The sequence below is a fragment of the Aegilops tauschii genome, chromosome 1 (genome assembly GCF_002575655.3).
Source record: "Aegilops tauschii subsp. strangulata cultivar AL8/78 chromosome 1, Aet v6.0, whole genome shotgun sequence".
NCBI classification, from domain to species: domain Eukaryota; kingdom Viridiplantae; phylum Streptophyta; class Magnoliopsida; order Poales; family Poaceae; genus Aegilops; species Aegilops tauschii.
The window spans coordinates 409,867,438-409,891,783 of NC_053035.3; the positions used below are offsets into that span (position 1 = coordinate 409,867,438).

Below are 24,346 nucleotides of genomic sequence, written 5' to 3' on the forward strand. Positions count from 1 at the left end.
TTTCTGCGACGTTTCCGCACTTCTCCCCGGTGCATTCTTAATCCCCAGGCAAGCCACACCCTCCATTTGCATGATTGCAATGCAGTGACATTGTTCTTTATTTAAACTTGTTTAAAATATTGCGTTAGCTACTTGTGATTTGTTCATGGCATTTCTCGGAGTATTGTTTTGATCTTGCTATTGCCATGATATTGCTTGGAGTTCTAGGACTTATATTTCGATGATTATGTGGATGACATGTGCCTTTGGATTCTTAGTGGCTATTATGATTATTTTCATGATGGTATCTGGTATTATTTTGGAGTATTACTTTGGATATTACGTTGCCTCTGGATTATTAGCGGCTAGTATTATTTTCATCATGATGCTAGTTGATATTAGGTTTTGTAGTATGATGTTGGAGATGATGCTTGCATGTGGATCATAGTTGGGTAGCTAGTTCTTGATATTTGAGTAGTAGTATTATTGTTCTTGGATTCATCATGATAGAGGTGTTATGCTATCCTTGGAGTATTTTGTTATGTCGATGGTATGTTTTGGATTATTTGTTGGATATTGCTATGACTTGGGTCACAGGTTGGTAGATGATAGCAGATTATCTGTTATCACTGTTATATGTTGGGGATAAATTCCGTCATTAAGTTGGTCAGGTGCCACCGAACCGGGCTTTTCCAGTGCAACCACATTTGCCTTTATGGGAAGGCCCTAATGCGGTCTATTGTCGTGCCTCTCGCCGGTGCCTCCAACGAGGGAGGTTATGCGCGGGCGCTGCCCTGATCAGGTAGGACGCCATAAGCCTTGTGTGCTTGTAGTTGGTATTGAGATCTCTTGTCCCCGATTGGGACCGTGTATGTTTTGCCACGACGGTGGCCGTTGGTGCCTTTGGTAGGCACGGGGCCACCCAGGACTGAACCCAAAAGGGGTGTTGGTCGGAGTGGCCGGGAGAGTGTCATGGCAGTAGGTCCGTTTTGTCGGAATGCCGTTGGTCCACCCGAATGGGAGTGCGAGGCCATGGATTCCGTGGTGTGGGTAAAGTGCGCTACCTCTGCAGAGTGTGTGTGTTTAAACTATCGATAGCCGCGTCCTCGGTCATGGGCATAAGTTCGTACTAGGTCACACCGTTCGATCAACACTCACATGACGGAATGACTTATAGGTGATGTATATGTTGATATTGTGAGCAGTAACAGTTTGGCAGGAGGTTGATGATGATGTTGGGATGATCTTGAGGATGATCATTCAGTTTGTGATATGGTCACAAGGTGATCATGTGGATGTTTTGATCACGAGGTGATCATGTGGATGTTCCGTTTGTGATCCGTGAATGATCACCGTTTGGTTTTGATCACGAGGTGATCGAGATGGTATATTGCTTGGCCGGTTAGCCAACAGAGATATGGTTATGGAGATCTGAGATGGTGATTTATCAGTATTGTATTAGTTTCATAGTATGCTTAGTAGTTGCTTCATCATGGTAGTTGTTAATTAATTAACCTGTTAATGCTATGTTATTGTCTTGCCTTGATGTTTATGGTTGTTGTGAGCTTGCAAGTATATTCAATGTACTGACCTGGCGTGTCATGCCAGATTGCAGGTGATGCCATGATTGCTTGATTCCTTATCGATGTTGCCGTGTGTGCGAGCTAGATGGTGTCCCAGCCAGGGTCCCTGCGGAGTGGAGTTCACCACCTTCATCGTTGTTCCGCTGCTAGAAGTATTCCACTGCTATGAGTTGTTCTGCTGCTAGCATAGAGAAAGAGTAGTATCGCAGGCGTAGTGTCGCCGTGCTGATGTGCTTCTTTGTAACATCAGACCCTTATATTATTATTCTTGTAATGAGAGCTGATTTGTTCTATGTCAAGCAGTGTCGTATTCCAGAGACTTCTCCTCGATCTCTGGGCTGGAATACGGGGCGTTTCGGTTTCTCTGAGCCGGGGTGCCACAAGGCTTGGTATCAGAGCAGGTCTGGCTGTAGGACGCCCTAGTCAGCGCGAGCGATAAAAACCGGTAGAAATCGGTAGTTTAAAGTCCGATTTGTTTATTGCATTTGGTTGCTGCATTTGTTTGTTGCATAGCATGCATATAGCCTTATTATTTTGCTACTAACGATTTATGTGGTGAGTGAAGATGGCATCGGTTCGGAGCCACTACAGCTCAGCCCCTGCATTTCTCCAGGTCTCTTTTCTTTCTCGTTCTTCGGTGTTTGGCGTCATTTCCGTCCCAACGGATTGATGCCAAGTGATCCCGACGATGTTTGCAAAAATGGTGCTCAGGTATCGTGCCGATTTCTTTCTTTTAGCCCCATTTTGTTTCGGTGGTGGACATGCTTCTGCCCCAGATCATCCTTTTTTCTTGTCGTGTTGGCAACCCTTAATGATCTTAGTTATCAAGAAAGGGCAATGTCAGCAGCCTCAGTTTTTCCCCGCTATCCTATTTCTTGGACGAGTACGGATAATTTCCGTCCATTTGATAATAATGTGGTCGCGACATTCGTGTCCTGCTACATGGTTACCAAGTACGTCCTCGCCTCCGAGCTAGTCCAGGTTGCTACCTGGCTAAGCTAGCACTTGGTGTAGCGCTGTTTACACCAATTCTTCCACACCTTTATTCGTCCTCGTGCACATCGTCACAACATGCTAGATCGTAGAACCGGAGATCCCGCGAGATTTGTGTGCTTAAGTAGGCATGCATATTGTGTGACTAGCAGTAATATGTGACATTGATTGTGTGTGAATTAATTGTTGTTGTGTGCTTTTGTTTAGTTGAGTTTTCTTTTGCTTCTTTCTTTTTGGGCCCCGGTGTTACATTATTTTTCCCCTATAAAGAGTTGCTCATCAACTGACACCGGACTCGAAGAAATAATAAGGAGTTCAAATATTTGGAAACTCAGCTAAACAGAATGGAATTCTCAGCCGACTACAGTGAAATGGGGAATATCTGATTTTGAGGCTAATAATCAATTTTGAATCAGTGTGCACTCCTCACAACAGTACTGATAACTCAAGTCTACATCAGTACAAAATACTCACAGCAGTAATAGTCAAGTCACCAGCAAGACAAGTCAGGTACAAGATCAACGGTATATTTTCAGTCAAAGGTATGGATCATATACAAAATTTTGGCTCAGCAAGGCATGATGCTTGAAATATGTTATCATCCGAAATAAAGTCAGAATGTGATATGCTCAAGGAAGACAGTCAAATAAATTTTCTCATGCAAATAATCAGCCACAAAATATTATGGGCGTGTGTGTAGATTTCAGTCCGCATATTAGTATGAAGCTTTGGATGTAAGAAACTCAGTATTCTTCCACACGTTGTTGGAAGAAATTTATGATGCAAGGCTCCTCAATTTTCCTCTGCATGATATGTGAACAATCTCCGGTCCAAGATACCTTGTTATTCTCAGTAAGATACCTTGGTAAAAGCTTCTGACAGACGAAAATGAATTATTCTCAACAAGCAAACCCGAGGAGAAGCTTCTCAAGTACGGAACCCAAGCTTATCTAGCACAATACTCAGGTCAAGCTTCATGTGTAAGCTATCGAGATTTCTTCTGCACGATACCCAGACAAAAGATTTGCGCAGAAGCTAACAAGTCCTCCTCAGCAAGCTACTCGGATGGCTTCTCTCATAAGCCATTCAGTCTGCATCAGTATCATACTATTACACCGTCCTCAGTGATTATGCGGTGAGTTGGCAGTATATGGCAGTACATCTCAAGAGTCAGATCGGCAATATTTTGGTCAGAAGTACAATTCAGTCAAGGCATAGGTCTTCTTTAGAAATCAAATGTCCGGCTACATACCTTACCACACATATGGTGAGCATGTATCCCTAGTCAGATCAGTCACTCATACAAGATGCGGCAAGGATCCAGCAGATATACCTAAGGAAAGGAAGGATCCAACAATCTCACGAGTCAGGCAAAGGAAAATAAGCAGAGATACATCTCATGAATTACAAGGATCGACAAGATCTGGGGATGACATCACAGAATCAATAGTCTTGACAATGGTCATCAAGGTCATTATTCGCGCAACTGACAAGGAGATATCATAAAACCTTGTCACCTTCTTGTATGATTGGCCTCAGCAATGAGCTCCGTATGGCTACAAACCCCGGGCATATGTCATATATGTGCGGACCCAGGTCAGAAAACAGGCACAAGGAATAATGTAAAAATATTGCACTAATCACGTCCATGGTCATACGAAGAATCAAGGACAAGTATGGCCAAGTTATTTCAGTAAGGTATCCTGACAAAGCAAATCATGACCGTCAAAGGATGAGACTGACAGCAAAAGTATGTTGATGATTTTTGCGCGACCATCAGGGCCCGGATACCCAAGTCAATCGAAAGCCGTAATTCTATATGGATCCACAAAGGCATACTCTCAGCTGCCTACTCTGTTTCACAAGGATTTCATATCCCGCTGAACCGCTTGGAATGGTTAGTGTGGAAAATCCAAATGCGTACACCGACAAAATGAGAAAAATCAAAAGCCGAACAATCAGCTCAGACCCGGTATACTCACTGACGGAATCAAGTACACGGTCAGTCTGTCAGGAAAAGCATTTGTCTGTCAGCCCTGTCAGGCCAGTCTCAAGATGTAAATATTTGGGGTATGACACAGCTATAACTCCATACACCATTATATTGCTCCCGACAAAAGGCAGTCAGATCTTTAGTACATATCTCATGCTCGAGCCAAAGAAATAAATCAAAATCAGTACCACCTATGGGCAGTCCGATCCCGTCAGAAGATGGCCATGATTAATTCTCAGCATTTATTGAAACCAGAAGGCCTGCATTTATTTGAAGCAACCCCATGACAGAAGTATTAAGGTTTTCATAACAAAAGGAAATTTATGCTCTGATCCATTGGATATCACTGCAGATATGAAAGAATCAACGTCAGCAAAAGGATTTGGTGTGTGAACAAAAACCCGTCAGAATTTGGGGAAAGGTGAAGCAAACCTCTCCCGAGCAAAGATAATCAGATCATCTAAAATTCTTGGGGGAACAATAACTAAAGGAAAAAGGATACCCGAGCAGGAAACGGTGTCCTAAAGTCACACTTGTTCCCTGAGCAACCAAATCTTGAGGACGAGATTTCTTTAAGGGGGGGAGGTTTGTAACAGCCTGGATTTTGGCCCTTTTCTTTTTCTTTTAATTTAATTGGTTTTTGCTCTGTTTTTCTTTTTGGAGTGGTTTTGTGGCCTTGCCACCTGGGAAATCATCTTCATTTCCTCTCCCAAGTGGCTCATCATTCCCAAAACCTTGCCAAGATCATGTCACTTCACTGCTTGACCAAACCCTAATTTCTTTTTCTCAGGAATATTCCTTTTTCTATTAAAGGGATAATCCTATCTGCCCTAGGTTGTGAAGCAGCCTATATTTCTGTCCATCCATAAATTCCCAAATAATTCTCATAATTTCTTTGGGTCATATATTGCTCAAATATGCCCAAACTTTCCTGTCCTAGCCCAAGAATAATTCTCCAATAATTATTCTTCATTTTTGTCCAGTGTGGCTTTCTGTGAAGGAAGTGCCACCTATCCTTTCCTGATTGCTCCCAAACCTTTTGGGCATTCGCTTATGTCCAAATCATTGCCTCATGCCAAAATTCAGCTTTATTTGCCTAGCCAATCTTCCTCAGTGATTTTTCAAAGTCTGTGTCAAACAGAAGCCAGTGTGAAGGAAGTGCTAGCTAGGAGTACGCAAATGAGTTGAAATTTTGCATGCCTCTTCATGTGCTCATATAATTAGCCTCCTCCAAATTTCAGCTCCATCCCTTGATCTATGTGAGCACAGAACCAAATCTTTGATTCTGGCAATATTTTCAGGTTGTGAAGCAAGTGCATTTTATATTGCTTCATTAATTCTGAGAAAATACCAGATTGTTCTCCTACCCAAATAACCTCTCTCCACCAAATTTGGCACCACTTCATTGAGCCAATATTTCTCTAGAATTCTTGCAAGTTTCTGGACAGGGAGAACAGCTGTGAAGGAAGTACCATTTTGTTGAATCCAATTGGTATGAAACTTCTACAGCGTCTTTATATGATCAAATCATTAGGCCTTGACAAATTTGAGCTCAAGTAGCCTCACCATGTGAGTGCTTCTTCCTGTTTTTGTTTCTGGACCAGTTTATGTGGTTGTAAAGCAACTACATTAAAACTTGATCCAAATCTTATCAAAGTTACCAGGATGAAAGTCCTTCTTACCCTAAACCTCGCAGAAAACTCCATTGCTCCCAAACACCTTCCTGTTGACCACCAGTGCTCATCCAAGTTTACAGCAGTAAACTTCAGAGGGTTCTTACCGTTTAACCCGAGCACTTTTCATCGATCTACCACCGCAGTTGAAACCTCCCCTGGATGAACTTACCACTAGACAACGTTTGCAAACCTTTGGCACCTTCTCCTCGCCAGCTCACGCGGTCACCACCTCTCTGGCATGGCATGGCCGCGTCCAGTATGGTTTCTTGCTTGGGCCCCTCTCCCTCTCGTCGTCTTCGCGCGCGTGAGCGTGTCCAACAGCTTCACCGCGTCGTCGCCGTCCTCCTAGAGCCATCTCCCCCTCCGCAAGCCCTCCGTCAGCGCTTGTCGCCGCGCGCCGACGGGCGCACTATGGCTGACCGAGCATTAATGGCGCCACGGCGTCTTCCTCCTCTGCGCCCTCGGCCCCTCTTGCCCTGTGCACCATTGTCGCTCGTCCGCTCCTCCCTTATCGCGTTCCCGCGCTTCCCCGTGATCGATGAGCGTTGCCAGTGCCTTGGCCGGGCATGCACGGCGGCGACCAGCTCGGCCTCCCTCGCCCGGCTATATATAGCCCTGCCCCGAGCCATTCGACCTCATCACCAGCCTTGCCTCGCTCCACTACCCCTCCCCAGCCACTCGCACGAGCTCGAGAAGCTCTCCTCGCCTCTGTTGACCGCCATGGCTGCCGCGGCCATCCGCCTAAATAAGCTCGAACCCAGCCCCCCCTCTCCTCTTCTCCACCACGAGGCGACTCCCCTCCGCCCCGCGAGTCTCCCCCACCACTCAGTTCGTCGTTGGAGGCCCTATGGCTGCGCCTCCCTAGAACGGCCGCCGACGGCTGTGCTCCATGTTGCCTCCAGCCACGGCCACCCTAGCTTTTCCCGGCGCAAGCTTCCTCTCTGAATGGAGGAGGTGTGGTCTCCCGAGCCCTCTGGTGGGGCCGCCCTCACCGGAGACGGCCGGCTCGTCGCCGGTGACGCGCCCTTCCCTGCCTCCTCTGTCCCGTGCGGGAGCAGGGCGAGGAAGAAGAAGACAAAGGCGAGGAAGGCCCTCTTCTTCTCATGGCCCCGTGTGGCAGCCTCAGCCCCGTTGACCAAGGTACGCTGACGTGGATAAGTGGAGGCGTAATCCACTGATTACGTCTTCGCTTTCTGAAAGCGTAGTTCCATGCGTCTTTAGACCAAAATGCGCATTCACTGATCTGAAAGCGTATTTTCTTTCTGTTTCAGTGAGGAATACGTTTTCCAGAGGAGAAGGCGTATTTCTGCAAAGTGCACGTTCTGTTTTTCCGGTCGTGGGCCTGTTTGTGATGATTTTATTACAAATAGGTCCCTGACAGAAAAACTATCATATCTTTTCACTCCTAACTCCAAGTGAGGTGATTCCAAAGCCCACTTCTTCGTTTCATCGAGCCCGTTCTGTGGTACAATTTTCACCATGTGTTAACATTCTCAAAATGACCATTTTGCCCCTGCCGTTAACCATCCCCTTTCGAGAGAGAAGTGTTTCCGGCAAATCTTTCTGTGACGTTTCCGCACTTCTCCCCGGTGCATTCTTCATCCCTAGGTAAGCCACACCCTCCATTTGCATGATTGCAATGCAGTGACATTGTTTCTTTATTTAAACTTGTTTAAAATATTGCATTAGCTACTTGTGATTTGTTCATGGCATTTCTCGGAGTATTGTTTTGATCTTGCTATTGCCATGATATTGCTTGGAGTTCTAGGACTTATATTTTGATGATTATGTGGATGACATGTGCCTTTGGATTCTTAGTGGCTATTATGATTATTTTCATGATGGTATCTGGTATTATTTTGGAGTATTACTTTGGATATTACGTTGCCTCTGGATTATTAGCGGCTAGTATTATTTTCATCATGATGCTAGTTGATATTAGGTTTTGGAGTATGATGTTGGGGATGATGCTTGCATGTGGATCATACTTGGGTAGCTAGTTCTTGATATTTGAGTAGTAGTATTATTGTTCTTGGACTCATCATGATAGAGGTGTTATGCTATCCTTGGAGTATTTTGTTATGTCGATGGTATGCTTTGGATTATTTGTTGGATATTGCTATGACTTGGGTCACAGGTTGGTAGATGATAGCAGATTATCAGTTATCACTGTTATATGTTGGGGATAAATTCCGTCATTAAGTTGGTCGGGTGCCACCGAACCGGGCTTTTCCAGTGCAACCACATTTGCCTTTATGGGAAGGCCCTAATGCGGTCTATTGTCGTGCCTCTCGCCGGTGCTTCCAACGAGGGAGGTTATGCGCGGGCGCTGCCCTGATCAGGTAGGACGCCATAAGCCTTGTGTGCTTGTAGTTGGTATTGAGATCTCTTGTCCCTGATTGGGATCGTGTATGTTTTGCCACGACGGTGGCCGTTGGTGCCTTTGGTAGGCACGGGGCCACCCAGGACTGAACCCAAAAGGGGTGTTGGTCGGAGTGGCCGGGAGAGTGTCATGGCAGTAGGTCGGTTTTGTCGGAATGCCGTTGGTCCAACCGAATGGGAGTGCGAGGCCATGGATTCCGTGGTGTGGGTAAAGTGCGCTACCTCTGTAGAGTGTGTGTGTTTAAACTATCGATAGCCACGTCCTCGGTCATGGGCATAAGTTCGTACTAGGTCACACCGTTCGATCAGCACTCACATGACGGAATAACTTATAGGCGATGTATATGTTGATATTGTGATCAGTAACAGTTTGGCAGGATGTTGATGATGATGTTGGGATGATCTTGAGGATGATCATTCAGTTTGTGATATGGTCACAAGGTGATCATGTGGATGTTTTCATCACGAGGTGATCATGTGGATGTCTCGTTTCTGATCCGTGAATGATCACCGTTTGGTTTTGATCACGAGGTGATCGAGATGGTATATTGCTTGGCCGGTTAGCCAAGAGAGAATGGTTATGGAGATCTGAGATGGTGATTTATCAGTATTGTATTAGTTTCATACTATGCTCAGTAGTTGCTTCATCATGGTAGTTGTTAATTAATTAACCTGTTAATGCTATGTTATTGTCTTGCCTTGATGTTTATGGTTGTTGTGAGCTTGCAAGTACATTCAATGTACTGACCTGGCGTGTCATGCCAGATTGCAGGTGATGCCATGATTGCTTGATTCCTTGTCGACGTTGCCGTGCGTGCGAGCTAGATCGTGTCCTAGCCAGAGTCCCTGCAGAGTGGAGTTCACCACCTTCGTCGTTGTTCCGCTACTAGAAGTATTCCGCTGCTATGAGTTGTTCCGCTGCTAGCATAGAGGAAGAGTAGTATCGCAGGCGTAGTGTCGTTGTGCTAATGTGCTTCTTTGTAACATCAGACCCTTGTATTATTATTCTTGTAATAAGAGTTGCTTTGTTCTATGTCAAGCAGTGCCGTATTCCAGAGACTTCTCGATCTCTGGGCTGGAATACGGGGCGTTCCGGTTTCTCTGAGCCGGGGTGCCACAGGCGCGGAGGAGATCGGCCTTGCACAGAGGGAAAGTCTCCCCTTCCCCCTCCCGGGTCGCCTCCGAGTCCAGCTCCTCCTCCTCGTCGGAGTCACCGGAGGACACCATCACCGGAGCCGTCACCACCGGGGCCTCGGAAGGCGCTGGCGGCACGAGCCCGCGCCCGTCGAAGATAGGCATGGCGGTGGCTACCTTCGCCCCATCTGGGCGGCGCTACAAGGGAACATGGGTGTCCGGGGGATACCCCTGCATCCCCGACCAAGAGGCGGAGAGCCGCGCCCAGCTCCTCGTCCGACAAGGCACCCGGGCGCGGACGAAGGTCGTCCTCCTCGTCCCCGAGCTTCCACAAGGGGCGCGAGCGCGCCTAGAGTGGAGCTACGCGCTGTGCCAGGAATTCCTTGATGGTCATGGCCCCCATCAGCTTCGCCGCCTTCGGGTCGTCGGGCTTCAGGTCGGCATTCATCTTCTCCATCACCTGCTGCGCCCAGGGGTCGGTGAGCTTCGTGCGGAGCCACCCGTCATGAGGCGAGGGCATCTCTGTCGGCAGCGCCAGCCGAGGGTGCTAGCACTTGGTGTCCATAAGGACCCACTTGCTCCTGAAGCCCTCGGCCTTCTTCCCGGCCTTCGAGATCGCGTTGGTTCCGTTGGCCGCGACAAAGTTGGCGCACCCCGAGCAATGGTCGTCCTTGTTCCGGAGGTAGAAGAAGTGGCGAGGCAACGCCACGGATGGCATCACCCCCATGAATGCCTCGCAATAGAAGGCGAAGATCGACAGGAGGAGGACGGAGTTGGGATGAAGATGAAGGGCATGCAGCTTGTGGTGGCTAAGGACGGCGTAGAAGAAATCGGAGAAAGGGAGGACCAGCCCTGCGACGACACTACTCACAAAGAAGGGGTAGAAGGTGCTGCCTAAGGCGTCCGGCTCGGTAGAGCCTGCCCGGAGCGCGGTCTTTCCCTTCTCATTGCTGCTCTCCGCCGTCATCAGGAGCGCGGCGGCGAGGTTCTTCTCCGAAACACTAGGCGCGCTCAAAACCGGCTCGTACCAGGAGGGAGGGAGAGCAGCCTTTGCCTTGCTGGACGCCATCGGCTGCAGGCTCGAAGGGGAATTGGTGCGGATCTGGAGTCTTTGGGAGAAAAGAGCAGGAAAGGGGAACTGGAGCAAGACGAAGGAAGGCAATGAAGGCTCTGCGGCACACACCAGCCTTTTGTCAGTCAAGGACAGTTGCCGATGCAGCGTGGGGAAGCGCAGACGCCCACGTCCTGTCAATCGCCACGTGTCAATCAAGGCCGCAGGCGGTGGGTGGCCGCGGCGGTCCGCACTTGCCCCTTGGCTTCGCCTCAAAGCCAAGCCCGAGCGCGCCTTGGGCCCGGGGGCTACTGTCGGTGTCCTGGGAACAGGGGTACCCAGACTTGCATGCCTGCGGCCCACGGCGTGTCTCTACAAGCGGCCCAGTACGGCCCATCTTCATCAGCAACCACTCAAGACCCTCGCGAGGGGCCAAGCCTCGCGAGGCGGACGACACAAGACCTTCTTGGGGGCAACCTCGCTAGGCTGGCTCGCGAGGGGCGGAGATATAAAGGCAGGGGGCACCTCGCGAGGTTCACGTGACGTGAGCCATGACGGCCAAGGCCAGGCGGGCGCCAGCGGCACAGAGTACCAGTTCCCTCTTTGGTGCTAAAGAGGCAGGCGTAGGCGAGGAGTCCGGAGGCATCAGGCAAAGGTTTCCATATCGGTGCAACAAGACCAAGACCAGCAGGACGGCAGGACGGAGGTCACCGCGGAGCCCACAGCTGCATCACCACCAGAGCCTTTGACAGGCGAAGACCACCTTTTGTCAGGATAACTTGTACCAGTTGTCTCCCTTCAAAATTAGCTATTGTGGGATCCCTTCCCGTCTAACATTTGGGAAGAGGACCAAGGCCTCTATAAATAGGACTAGCCACCACCGTAGAGAGGGATCGAATCTTGGATCGGAGCCATTCCATCCGAACCACCACACCAGCTCACCGAGCTCAAGAACACCTGTCCTCCTGAGGCTGTTCACCGCTTGTACTTGTTCATCCTCAGCCTACAAGGCAATCCACCACACCACACTGAAGTAGGGTATTACACCACAATGATGGCCCAAACCAGTATAAACTCTCGTGTCTCTTGTTCCTTGGGTTCGGCGAGTTAGGCCTTGAGATCGTTGTGCGAGCGAGCTAGGGAGAGAGAGACAGTTCTTCGTGCGCACCCCAGAGTTCGAACCTTAAGGGTTTGCCGGAACCCAGAATCCGACAACCTCAAAGAAAATAATATTAGGATGACAGTGTTTCTAGGCACTGCATTGGTTGATATGTATGCCAAATGTGGTGAGGTACATCTTGGAGTGGAGGTGTTTGAGGGAATGAAGGGCAAGAATGTACTGGTATGGACTACTATGATTAAGGGCCTAGCTATGCTCGGCCGAGGCTCGGACTCGTTGATGCTCGTTTCCCAGAGGAGAGCTCAGGTGTTGAGCCGGATGACATTGCCTTCATTGGCGCGCTCTGTGCGTGCACACGCACTGGGTTGGTTGACAAGGGTCGGGAGTTTTTCAATTCCATGGTCAACAACTATGGTATTAAACCAAAGATAGAGCATTATGGTTGCATGGTAGACCTCCTGGCATGGAATGGCTTGCTTAGTGAGGCCAAAGACATGGTTGAGAAAATGCAAATGAAACCGGATATGTTAATCTGGGGAGCTCTAATGGCTGGTTGTAGGTTTCACAAGAATGTGGAGTTGCTCGAGTATGTTATAAAGCACTAGATTGATTGGAGCCAGACAATATGTACTTTTAGCGAATATATATTCTGCCCCTGGTAGGCCTACTTCTGCGATATATTAACCTTTATGTTGCACTTAGTTCTGAACCAAGGATACTGTTTTTTCTTAAAAAACAAAAGTAATACTATGTATATTAACCTTGTCCACGGATTTAGCTGGAAAAAATCATTAAACACAATACCATCCCTACACGATTATGGCACTACTAGCAAGAAATGAACTGCGGGTGGCCGTTCCATGTTGAACCATTGTTCAGAGAACCTTTGTGTCAACGTGGGCGCAAAACTTTTGGGTGACATCATACGAAGAGAGTAGTGCCCTTGTGATCTTATTTTTCTTCTGTAAAAACAAATCTAAACTCCCCCTTTTTTGAAACATAACTCTAAACTCCTTAATTAATGAATGGGGCAAATATTTTGCCTCTGTTTTAAAAAAAACCATAACCAAAAAACAAAATGTAGATGCCAAGTTACAGTAAACTAGACTGCAGAGGCGAAGTTATGGCTGTGGACTATTACAATAAAATATTATCCTCCTAACAAATAAAGCAAAGAACCATACAAACTGGCGAATGGCAGGACTACTAAAAGGAGACTTGAGTTCTTCTTTGGAGGGATATCTCGGTGGGCTAGCTTAGAGTAGTCGGTAGTGTTTTTGGTGGACGCTGCCGTTTGCATTCATGTAAGCAGGTGTATGTAAACCTCGATAGAGGGCTGTCCCTCCCGATATTCTTCTATCAATATATGATATGCACACTCGTGCATATTCTTAAAAAAAAAAGAAACCGACCTTTTTTACTTAGGGGCTGAAAAACTGGTCTAAGCAAACATAATAGAAAAAAGTGTTTTAAGGATAGACATTTGTTCATTCAAGTACGGAGAAGAGAGGTAGAATGCCTATGTACAATAATCAAGAGGCCTTATTTAGGAGTAACTTAAGAAGGTAACTCCCACATGACTACAACATAAATATGTGTTGTTCCACCTCTTTTAAGAGTGTCTCATGTAAAAGTAGTTTGTACTGTAGGATGGAGATAAATGGTTGGACAAAATACTTATATGAGTTTGGTTGGTCTCAACCTAACCACAATATCCAAACTGTACGAAAATTTGATAAAGGTCACAGCTAGCTAACTTTCAAAGGAATTCACTTGTTAAATTTCATAAATCCCAAGTTAGTGTCTTGAGCAGATCTTTCCCAAGAATCATTGGTCCGTCCGCGCCATGTGTAGGGATGACAGGTTTATCCATGCATCCATGTGTGCATATTTTCATTTGCATGACCTTGTAAATGCATCAATGTGCGAGAGCTCCACAAAGACTTTACTCGCATCATAAAAGGTTCAACAACTTTTTTCACTTCCTCCTAGGTGTCACCCCATTCTGAAGTAACTCCATCTTCTATGTTTTATTCATAAGTTTCTAGTATGTTGCTGCTATACCGAAAAAGGCTTTCGCCCCGTTTTATATATAAAGCACCGACCATACAAACACACCGATACAAACACACGCCACCACCGCACACGACACACACCCAAGGCAAATACAAAGGTGCCAAGCACCACCACGCCACCCCAACGACTACCAAACAACATGAATCGCTTGAAGCCAACGGAGACCTCCAACGCAATCTTCCGAGGAGAGGCGAGGCGGATAACGACGGAGCAGGGACTCCAGGACGATGCCTCCAGAAGGGCACGACTATGGGTAGCCGCCACCGTCCGATCACGAAGATCAAGTTTTCACCTGGAGCATCACGAAGGAGTGGGAACACCGCGACGGAGCCTTCATGAAGGATACGGCGTCCACGGACGTCGCCACCGTCGGCCCATGAGCAAGTGGTGTACCCCGGCGCTCACACCCCTCCAACGCACCCTACCTCCGCCAACCACCCGCAACCAAACCACCCGCGTGGCCATGGCTGCACACCCGCACCTGAGACGTGAGCTCCGCCCACGAACGTCGCGTCTCCCACCGCCAAGGCCGCCGCCCTGCATCCAGACACCCACAAGACCAGCCAAAGTCACCGGCTTTGGCCCAAAGGACGCACCCGACCGCCAAACCGCAGCATACGTCCCGCCTCGAACAACGTCGGAGCTACATCGGCCCGCACTCGGCCGGGGAAAGGGGGAGGAGGGGGAGCGGACGCATCCGGACCGGCACACCCCCGTGCCGGTGACGGGTGGCCCGAACTCTCGTCGGCGCCTCCCATCCCTCTAGCCTACCTCCCCACCGGACACCCCCTGTGTCGCCCCACCTCGGCAGTCGGCGCAGCTCCACGCGAGGCCACCAACACACACCCGTCCGCCGGCAAGGAAAACCCCAAGGTCCGCTGCCGACCACCAAGAAAGCTCACCGGGGAGCCCATCCGCGCTGCCCGCCGCCGCCCAACCACCGGAGCACCTGGAGCCGGCGAGCCCGCCCACCGACCTGCCGCTGCTGCGACGCTGCAGCCCGTGCCGCCCTCGGCCCGCGTCGCCCGGCCCCAGATCCAGCCGCGCCCGTGACAGGTTTATCCATGCATCCATGTGTGCATCTATTCATTTGCATGACCTTGTTAATACATCAACGTGCAAGAGCTCCACAGAGACTTCACTCGCGTCATAAAAGGTTCAACAACTCTTATCACTTCCTCCTAGGTGTCACCCCATTCTTAAGTAACTCCATCTTCTATGTTTTATTCCTAAGCTGCAAGTATGTTGCTGATATATATAGGCGCGTCGCCGTTCTCCTCTTGTGCGGCACACAAGATCGATAATGTTGGCAGGAGCATGGCGCCACCATGAATGCGGAATGGGAGGCAAAACAACGAGGGCAGGCTGCTTGCCTCCTTGGAATGGGAGGCATCGGAAAGTGTATTAACTCATTGTAATGGTTTCGAGCTCAATGCGAACCAAAGCAAGCTTGATATACCCACAACATCCGGTGAATCAGAAATGTACTGAGACGAAAGCAAGTCGTGTTCATAGTTCATACAAGCGCACTGCAGGTCGGCGAGAACTGAGCGGTGTTGGAATGCCACTAGTCAACAACTTTTAGTTTACCTGACCAGTTTGGTATGGGGCATGTCGTCTTTGAGACTGACTATCAACTATCAAGCACTGGTTTAGGCCGTGACTTTTTCAGACTTTTATCTCTCACTGTCGGGGAAGCTGTTTTGTGACGCGAAACTCCTTGACTTGCAAGCTTGGAGTTTCGCGTAGTGTTTAGCCCAAGTGCACGCAAGAAGACAACACATGTACTTGCGTCTTCAGGTGCAGGAAGATTTCACGGTAATTATGTATTTTGGTTTACGGACTTCCTTGACATTATATCTTGTATTCTGGCTGGCGATCTAGCCGTGCACACAAGTTGATGGAATGTATGTGGCTGGCGATCTAGTCCTGCACACAATTCATCCGTTTTGTAGCCCCTCGAGCCTTGGCACATGTTGTCCTTTCCTTTTCCCCACCAACTTCATTAGCGCATAAGTTAAAGCGAGAAAAAAACAACTTAAATAGTATGTGGATACGAAGAAATTTTCAAATTGTGGAAGTTCATATATTTGATAGAAAACTCAAAATACAAAATCATGAAAAATAACTAGATACACACTCAACAATAGAGCCTGATCCCCAAGTCGCTCCCAGGCGACTTGGGGAACCCGCAGCTGGCCAGCGCCACCCCCCTTCCCACCTTTACCCCATGTCTCGTCGGAGGATTCAGCCAGGCTAAGCCCGTCCTGCTCGGTGGCCCGGTGATTGCAGCGATCCGGTGGCCAGGACCACAGATCTGGTGGGTGACTCCTCTGGTGGTTCTTTGCACTACTAGGGAAAAGCCTAACAGTAGCGCGGGTTTTAGGTATATCAGTAGCGCGGGTGCCCGCGCTACTGATACGGCGCTACAGCTAACTGGTACTAGTAGCGCGGGTGCCACCCGCGCTACTACTACGTCCGTTAGTAGTAGCGTGGATACCACCCGCGCTACTACTAACTAGTAGTAGTGTGGGTCTGGACCCTCGCTACTGCTAACTAATTAGGAATTAAAAAAATAAATTCCAGCCATGGCTGCTGCTGCTAGCTAGGCGTCATCGTCCTCTTCATCCATGGTCGATGCTGATCCTAGAAGGGATGAAGTCGTCCATGGTGATACACCTCTCCTTTGCTGCTGCTACAAAAAAGAGACAAGAATTAGAAGAGGAAGAGAGAGATAGAGAGGAGTAGGTGCAGCACTCATCGGTGGCCGCCAGAGTTGGAGCCGAAACCCTAGATGACGCCATGGATGGCACTCTGCTCAATGTGGAAGATGAAGAGAGAGAGAGAGAGAGAGAGAGAGAGAGAGAGAGAGAGAGAGAGAGATTGAGAGGAGTAGGAAGAACAACTCACCTGTGGTTGTGTCCATGGCGGATCTGGCCGCCGCCATGGATGGCGCTCTGCTGGATCTCCCTCTCCTTCCAACATTAGAGAAGGAGGAGGAAGGAGGGGGAGGGGGCTGTGGTGAGTGTGGAGGTCACCGTATTTGGGGGAGGCATGAGGTGCGAGGCCAGGGGTGGTGGTGGATGAGGAAGGGAATCGCGGGTGGGAGGGAGAAGCGGAATGGGAGAGCCTATGGAGAGAAGGGGAGAGTGAGGGAGAGAGGAGGGATTCGACCGAGGATATGGAGACTTCACCTACCTTGTACTTAGTAGTAGCGAGGGGTATAAACCCGCGCTACTACTATCAACTTAGTAGTAGCACGGGTTCATACCCCTCGCTACTACTATGGCATGTCCACGGGGGGCACGGTAGAGACTGCTTAGTAGTAGCGAGGGTTAAAAACCCGCGCTACTACTATCAACTTAGTAGCAACGAGGGATAAAAAATTGTGCTACTAGTAAGTAGCAGCAGCGAGGGGTATAAACCCGCGCTACTAGTAAGCGCCTGTCTATAAGCTTTTCCCTAGTAGTGTTGGCTCCATTTGCTCCTCGGGGGATAGCGCCTCCGGCTCCCAGCGGTCTGACGCAGCAGCTCTGCTTCACGGCTCAGCTCCAGATGACGTGGTTGGGTTGGGGTGGCGGCCCTCCCACCACTGCTCGCAGGCGACGCGTTGCTTGCGTGCAGGTCGCTGGCTGGGGGTTGTGCGCCTCTTGTGACTGTCCTAAGAGGAAGGGTTGCTAGGTCTGGTTGGTAGCCAAATCCGGCTCGCACCTGGTGCTGCTGGTTGGCTTTGACGGTAGCGAGGTGTGCTAGTGGTTCCTGTTTGGTGACGGTGTGGTCGCTGTGTAAGGGTGTGCGGGTTAGTGGAGGTTCGGGCGATGGAGGTGTTGGCTGACGTCACCAACTACGTTGGAGTGAGGCTGTGTTGCTCTAGGCGAAAGTCTCGCCGGCGCCGGCGACGCCTGTGGGCGTCATCGTCAGTCTTGGAGGCGCCGCCGAGGAGTTTCACGCATCCTCTTTTCCAGATCGGTATCTTTGGGTGAAAGCCAAGATCCTGCTATAGGATCGGGCGGCAGCAGCGTCTGCAACACTGCTTTCCCTCTTGAGGGAGCCGATTTGAAGTGTGTGATCCCTCTTGTTCTTCCTTGAGGTTGGACGTGCACGACATCGTGGTCGGCAGGTGCCCGACTAGCAATGCGGATGTGGCATTGTGACTTGTGTGGAGACGATGATGGTTGCAAGATGAGCAGGGTCATGGCTTGCCTTCGTCGTCGACCATGTAGTATGTTCCTGAGCTTGAAGTCGGAGTTGCGGCGTTGCGGAGCGACACTGCGACAACGATGCGAAGCGATGGGCAGATCAGACTCTATGGGTCAAGGCATTCTCCTTTTCTCCTGTGAGGCTCATCACTAAAGATGGAGCTGCCCTAGACGCATGCGGTCGATTTTTTGGCCTCGAACGGTAGGGTTCCCGTATACCGTTCATTCGGAGGGGTCTTGACGGGTTGTCAGCGACGAAGTCAAAGTCGCTTGCTCGGGGAGAGATGATGACGAGGACAATGCAGGCAACCGCAACGGTGTCCTTTCCTCGGCGGTGTGTGTGGGTCTTGTGGGTGCCAGGTCGGCCCGGTGCCTTCTTAATGGTCCTGTTGGAACGGTTTTCGCGCGGGTTTTCATTAATTAATCGGACAACTCTCTCCGACCATTTTTAATGAATTTGGCCCTCAGGGGCGCATTTCAAAGAAATTAACCAGATGAAAAAACAAACTATATCATTCCAACAAAGTGCCACTATCTTTCTGTTACACAGTCATCTACCTTCACCCAAATGCAAACCCGAATCTACATATGTTCTCATCTTGCTCCTGTTGGGAATTTCAATGGTATCGGTTGACATGCTTCCTGCTAATGTTCCTCCATGTTACCGATCACAAATCCTCATTGACATGTTGATTTTCATAATACAATTGTTTTTATCTTTAATCTTCTAGCCCATTTAAATATGATCTAGTGGTATCGTAATTGTACAGTCTCACACAATGAGGTTCAGTCCTCAGGACTAACACTGCTTCTTGTAGAGACACTCTTAATTTTGTTCATACTCCTAATCATTACAGGTACATTACAAACAGAGTGTTTGTAATTTCATTAATCAAGAGGCCATGTTTAGTAATTTGAGGTTACTTCTATATCAATACAACATGATTCGGTGCTTAACATACAAAATTAGATTGTATTGTAGGATTGAGATAAATGGTTGACCAAACAAAATAGATGAACAGAAAGAGCACGTCCCTATACAATAGTTGGTATTTTGTGCCAATAAAACCACAAACAGATCAACCTGTTGCCTGCAAAATTATCGGTCATTCATTTCTGCCTGCAAAATATAGAAATTAAGGAACTATAGAAATATATATTGCTAATTAGCTAAAATCCTTGGCATCTTCACATATACAGTAAGAACACCACTACATGTGTAGCTGTAAATGTGACATGAAGCAACGACCACTGGGCACTACCATGAAAGATCCACCTCACTATACCAAACATTGAAAATCGGAATGGACCAGCATGTACTATCTAGACACCAACACAATTATTTCACCAGACTAAAATGAAAAGCAAATACATCTTCTCAAAAGCAACATATATAATAAAGCGACAACACATGTTTCTAGAGACACCAATGTTTGGTTGATGAACCAGGGCCCCATTTTCAATAACCTGTCTATTCCAAAACTTTTGATGCAATAATATATGTTTAACATCCAACATATCTGATGTCTAAAATTCGGCATTATTTTCCCTTACTGTGATAGAAATGCATAGCCATATGACTGTAAATTATTGATTACGGTATTGGCATGTAACTGGGACAAGATAAGAAAGCTTCAAAGCTTGGGTATTGAAGTGTACAAGGCACAGTGGACACCCACAAGAGACACATAAGCTAAGACGACGTTAGAATCTCATAAATGGAGATAAGTTGAAAAGCTCATTCGGACTACACATATATTTTGTGTGCTTGCTCCCATTTTAGGAAAAAGATTATACTAAAACAGAATCATGTTCGTCAACACCCTCCCTCAGTCCCTCCCATGTAGTTTACAATGCGAAGTTGCGAACACGGGAGCCTCTGGCAAAAACACTAGAGTTTGTTGGAAAATCCACTTGTGAGACACGTATTGCCTATAAACGCCTACCGTCAGCTACATGATTGCATCTGTAGTAAAACATGAGTGTCTATTAGAAAAAATAATCCATTGCACCCACCACCAACCAGGCTACATGAGAAACCTTACTACATCACCAACAGTGACATGATATATACTAATCATGTATAACAAAAGTTTTGCGTCGCGTTCGGTGGTTCTTGCGCCAGAAAAAAAAGTTTTTTCTTTCTAATGACGACACATCTGCACTTGGGTTTTATGCATTTCACTCCCAAAAGAGCTACAAAATCCAGCCTTTGTTCCATCAAATTCTCGGCTCAGAACCGTCGTTTAGCCAAGTCCAGTAGACCTCTACTATTTCGGAACATGCCTCTCATAGTTCATCGTGAAATTTAACTTTAAACTTATTCCTAGAACTATGTCGTACTTTAGAAAGATCATACTATTTCAGTTGACGTGTATAGACGTTCTTTTTCGGGGGAACGGGCATGTGTGCGTGATCTTCCTGCCCCCCGGAGTAGAGAGGAAGAGTGCCTATGTACAGTAATCAAGAGGCCATAGTTACTAACTTAATAAGGTAACTTCCATATAAATACAACATAATTCTATGTTGAGTCCAGCCTTTTGAGAGTGTCTATGCAGAAGTAGTTTCTATTATAGGATTAGATATATGATTGGCCAAAATACTTATATGAGTTTGGTTGGTTTCAACCTAATCATTGCATCCAAAATTACGAAAATGTGGATAGGTCGTAGCTACCTAACTTCGAACTACTTAATTTACTTGTTAAATTTTCTATCATACACCACATTAGTTTCTTGTCAGTGCATCTGCTCATTTGCATGGGTTGCATGGCCTTGTAAATGGATCCATGTGCAAGAGCTCCACGGATACTTCACTCATGTCATAAAGGGTTCAACGACACTTATAACTTCCTCCAAGGTGTCTCTCCGTTCTCAAATAACTCCAGCTTCTCAGTTCTATTTCTAAATTAGTATGTTGCTGCTACATATGTGCATCACTCATTTTTCCCATTGTGTAGAGCACAAGCTCGATAACCTTCGCCGAATCACGGTGTTGCTTATGCCGAATGGGAGGCAAACCATAGAGGGTGAGCTGCTTGTGTCCTTCAAATGGGTGGCATCAGAAAGCATGTTAAGCCACATATGGTGATCCTTAGCTCTATGCATGCCAAAATAAGCTCCGTCTACCTAGGTCATTAGGCTAGCCTTTAACATGCAAGGGTGAAAGGAAGCAGTGAAACTAATCAACAACATTAGTCTAGCTAAATAGCTTGGTATGGGGCATGTGGTGCGGTAACTTCTTCAACTCCATTGGATTATGTTCCTTTGCTGATAGGGACCCTGTTTAGTGACGCAAAATTCCTTCTTAGACTTGCAAACTTCGAATTATGTGTAATGTTTATTTAGCCCACGGGCAAGCAACGAGGCATCACATTTAGGTGGAGCAAGACTTTACGGTAATTATGTATTTTGGTCTACGGGCTTCCCTAACTTTTTATCTTGCGCAAGGTCGAAAATCTAGTCATATGCAAAAGTTCTTGGAGTATATGTATTCCGAGCACTGCTTCGGTACACCTGATAGAAAAGATTGTGAGTCTTAACTGTAGAGATAAGAAAAACACTGACTCCTGTTCTTTTAATATATCAGATCTATTATAAAGATCCACCGGAATTACAAAGCACCCCAAATATAAAAAAGATTATATTGAGGTCCATGGACAACCGAACGACCATTGCCGCCGTCAGAACGAGCCGCTAACGCGCCGCTGTCGCCGCTCCCATACCGAAGCTGGCCTGACCTTGTCGATGATAACCGGGAAGTCTTCGTGCACATGCCCCTAAGTACCAACGTTCGGGAGCCACAGTCTTAGTCATTGAATCCTTGAAACGATATGATGAACCTGACACCAAAACTCGTTGTTGCGTACGCACGATGAGAAACCCTGACCTCGCCGCTCCGAGGAGCTGGCAGGAATCTACGCTGGAGCACTGTCTAATTCGTCCCGATGAACGAACTTGAGGAGGATCGAAGCCCGGAAGACTGACTCGAAGAAGAAGCGCCGCCATCCGTCTGAACGTCGCCCTTGTGAGAATTAAAACCCTACCTATCTAAGCCTAGGCACCAGGAATACCCTTCCGGCCGCCGGTCGCCGAAGCGGCAGGCGGAGGGAGGCGAATCCACGGGCTCGCCGGCGGAGATCGAAGGAATGGCGGCGCTTCTTATAGTTATACACTTTAGCCATGTACGAAAAATTGAATTAACTTCTAGTGCAATTGTTAGAATTATTATCAATTGATTTCTTCACCATGCGTCATTAAAAGAATTTCAATATGATCACCGATTGGTCTCTGCAATGAAGCCATGTACGCTTATAAACCAGATGCCACATGGGCATACATGGACCTAGAATAGGCCATTCTGGCACGATGGGCATACAAATGGCTACGAGCGGAGTCACAATCTTCCTCCATTACGGTAACAAATTGTTCGAACAATTGTATTGCCCATCCATAGGTCCAGTGCAAGGCCAATGTGGCATGCTTCGCTGTGTGAAGATCTCATCTTGCTGCTATTGAGCTTCTTGATTGTCACCTATAATTAATGTACTGCTCATCTTCAAGCAAAAGCAGAGGCGGATGCACAGTGGCAGTTGCTGAGCCAACATGCGAGTGAGGCATTCAAGGGAAATATACCACAACGCGATGAGATGGCGGTCGTCCGGCGCTACGTGGAGCTGCTGTCGTGGTGCCGTGGCGACGGGGACGCACGGTCGATCACGCGAGTCCAGGCAACTCACGTCGAGTCTGCTTCGGCGTAGCGTGGAGTTCCACGACGCGCTCATCCGGGCACTCGCAAGCTCCGGGAGGACGCACGCCGCGCTCCCGCTCCATGCCCATCTTCTCCGCGCACAACGCGCTCATCCGCGTCCACGCCAGCCTTCTCGGCTGCCTATCCGACGTGCACGTTCTGCTGCGCACCTCGGCCACCGTGAACGCCTCCACATTCAACACGCTCATCACGGTGCCCGCGAGGGCTGGGCGAGTCGCCGACGCCCGCTCGCTGTTCGACGAAATGCCCGCAAGGAATGCTGTGTCCTAGAGCGCCATGGTGAATGGCTACGTGCAGGCTGGAGACGGGAGGGAGGCGCTGGGGGCGTTCTCCCAGATGCAGGCCGAAGTTGTCGACGACACGGTTCTTGTTGCGCTGGGGGTGCTTGCTGCGTGCCCGCAGCTGGGCGCTCTGGAGCAGGAGAAGTGGATACATGGCTACCTCAAAGCAAACAATATTAGTCTGTCTGTGTTACTGGGCACTGCATTTGTTGATATGTAAGCCAAATGTGGCGAGGTACAGCTTGGAATCGAGGTTTTCGAGGGAATGAAGGGAAAGAATGTACTTGCACGGACTACTATGATCAAGGGCATGGCTATGCACGGCCTAGGCTCGGACTCATTGATGCTCTTCTCGCAGATGGAGAGCTCACATGTTGAGCCGGATGACATTGGCTTCATTGGCGCGCTCTGTGCGTGCACACACACTGGGTTGGTTGACAAGGGTCGGGAGCTTTTCAGTTCCATGGTCAGCAACTATGGTATTAAACCAAAGATTGAGCATTATGGGTGCATGGTAGGCCTCCTGGCACGGAATGACTTGCTTAGTGAGGCCAAAGACATGGTTGAGAAAATGCGCATGAAACTGGACGCCTTAATCTGGGGAGCTCTAATGGCTGGTTGTAGGTTTCTGCTCGAGTATGTTATAAAGCACTAGATTGAATTGGAGCCAGACAAAAGTGGTGCTTATGTACTTTTAGCGAACATATATTCTGCCCCTGGTAGGCGTGCTTCTGCGATAAATTAACCTTTATGTTGCATTTAGTTCTGAACCAAGGATACTGTTTTTCTTGAAAAAATTCAAAAGCAATACTATGTATATTAACCTTGTCCACGGATTTAGCTAGAAAAAATCATTAGACGCAATATCATGCCCACACGATTATGGCACTATTAGCAAGAAATGAACCGCGGGTGGTCGTTCCATGTTGAACCATTGTTCAGGGAACCTTTGTGTCAACGTGGGCGCAAAACATTTGGGCGACATCATACCAGGAGAGTAGTGCCCTTGTGATCTTATTTTTCTTTTGTAAAAACAAATCTAAACTCCTCCTTTTCTTGAAACATAACTCTAAACTCCTTAATTAATGAATGGGGCAAATATTTTGCCT

General features: G+C 48.0%; 2 pseudogenes; both read left to right on the forward strand.

Annotated features, from left to right (window-relative positions):
• LOC141035412 (pentatricopeptide repeat-containing protein At5g56310-like) overlaps window positions 1-13,442 on the forward strand; it is a 172,716-nt pseudogene extending 159,274 nt beyond the window's left edge.
• Window positions 13,443-22,782: 9,340 nt separating this feature from the next.
• On the forward strand, window positions 22,783-23,982 carry LOC109784444 (pentatricopeptide repeat-containing protein At5g56310-like; annotated as a pseudogene).
• Window positions 23,983-24,346: the final 364 nt, after the last annotated feature.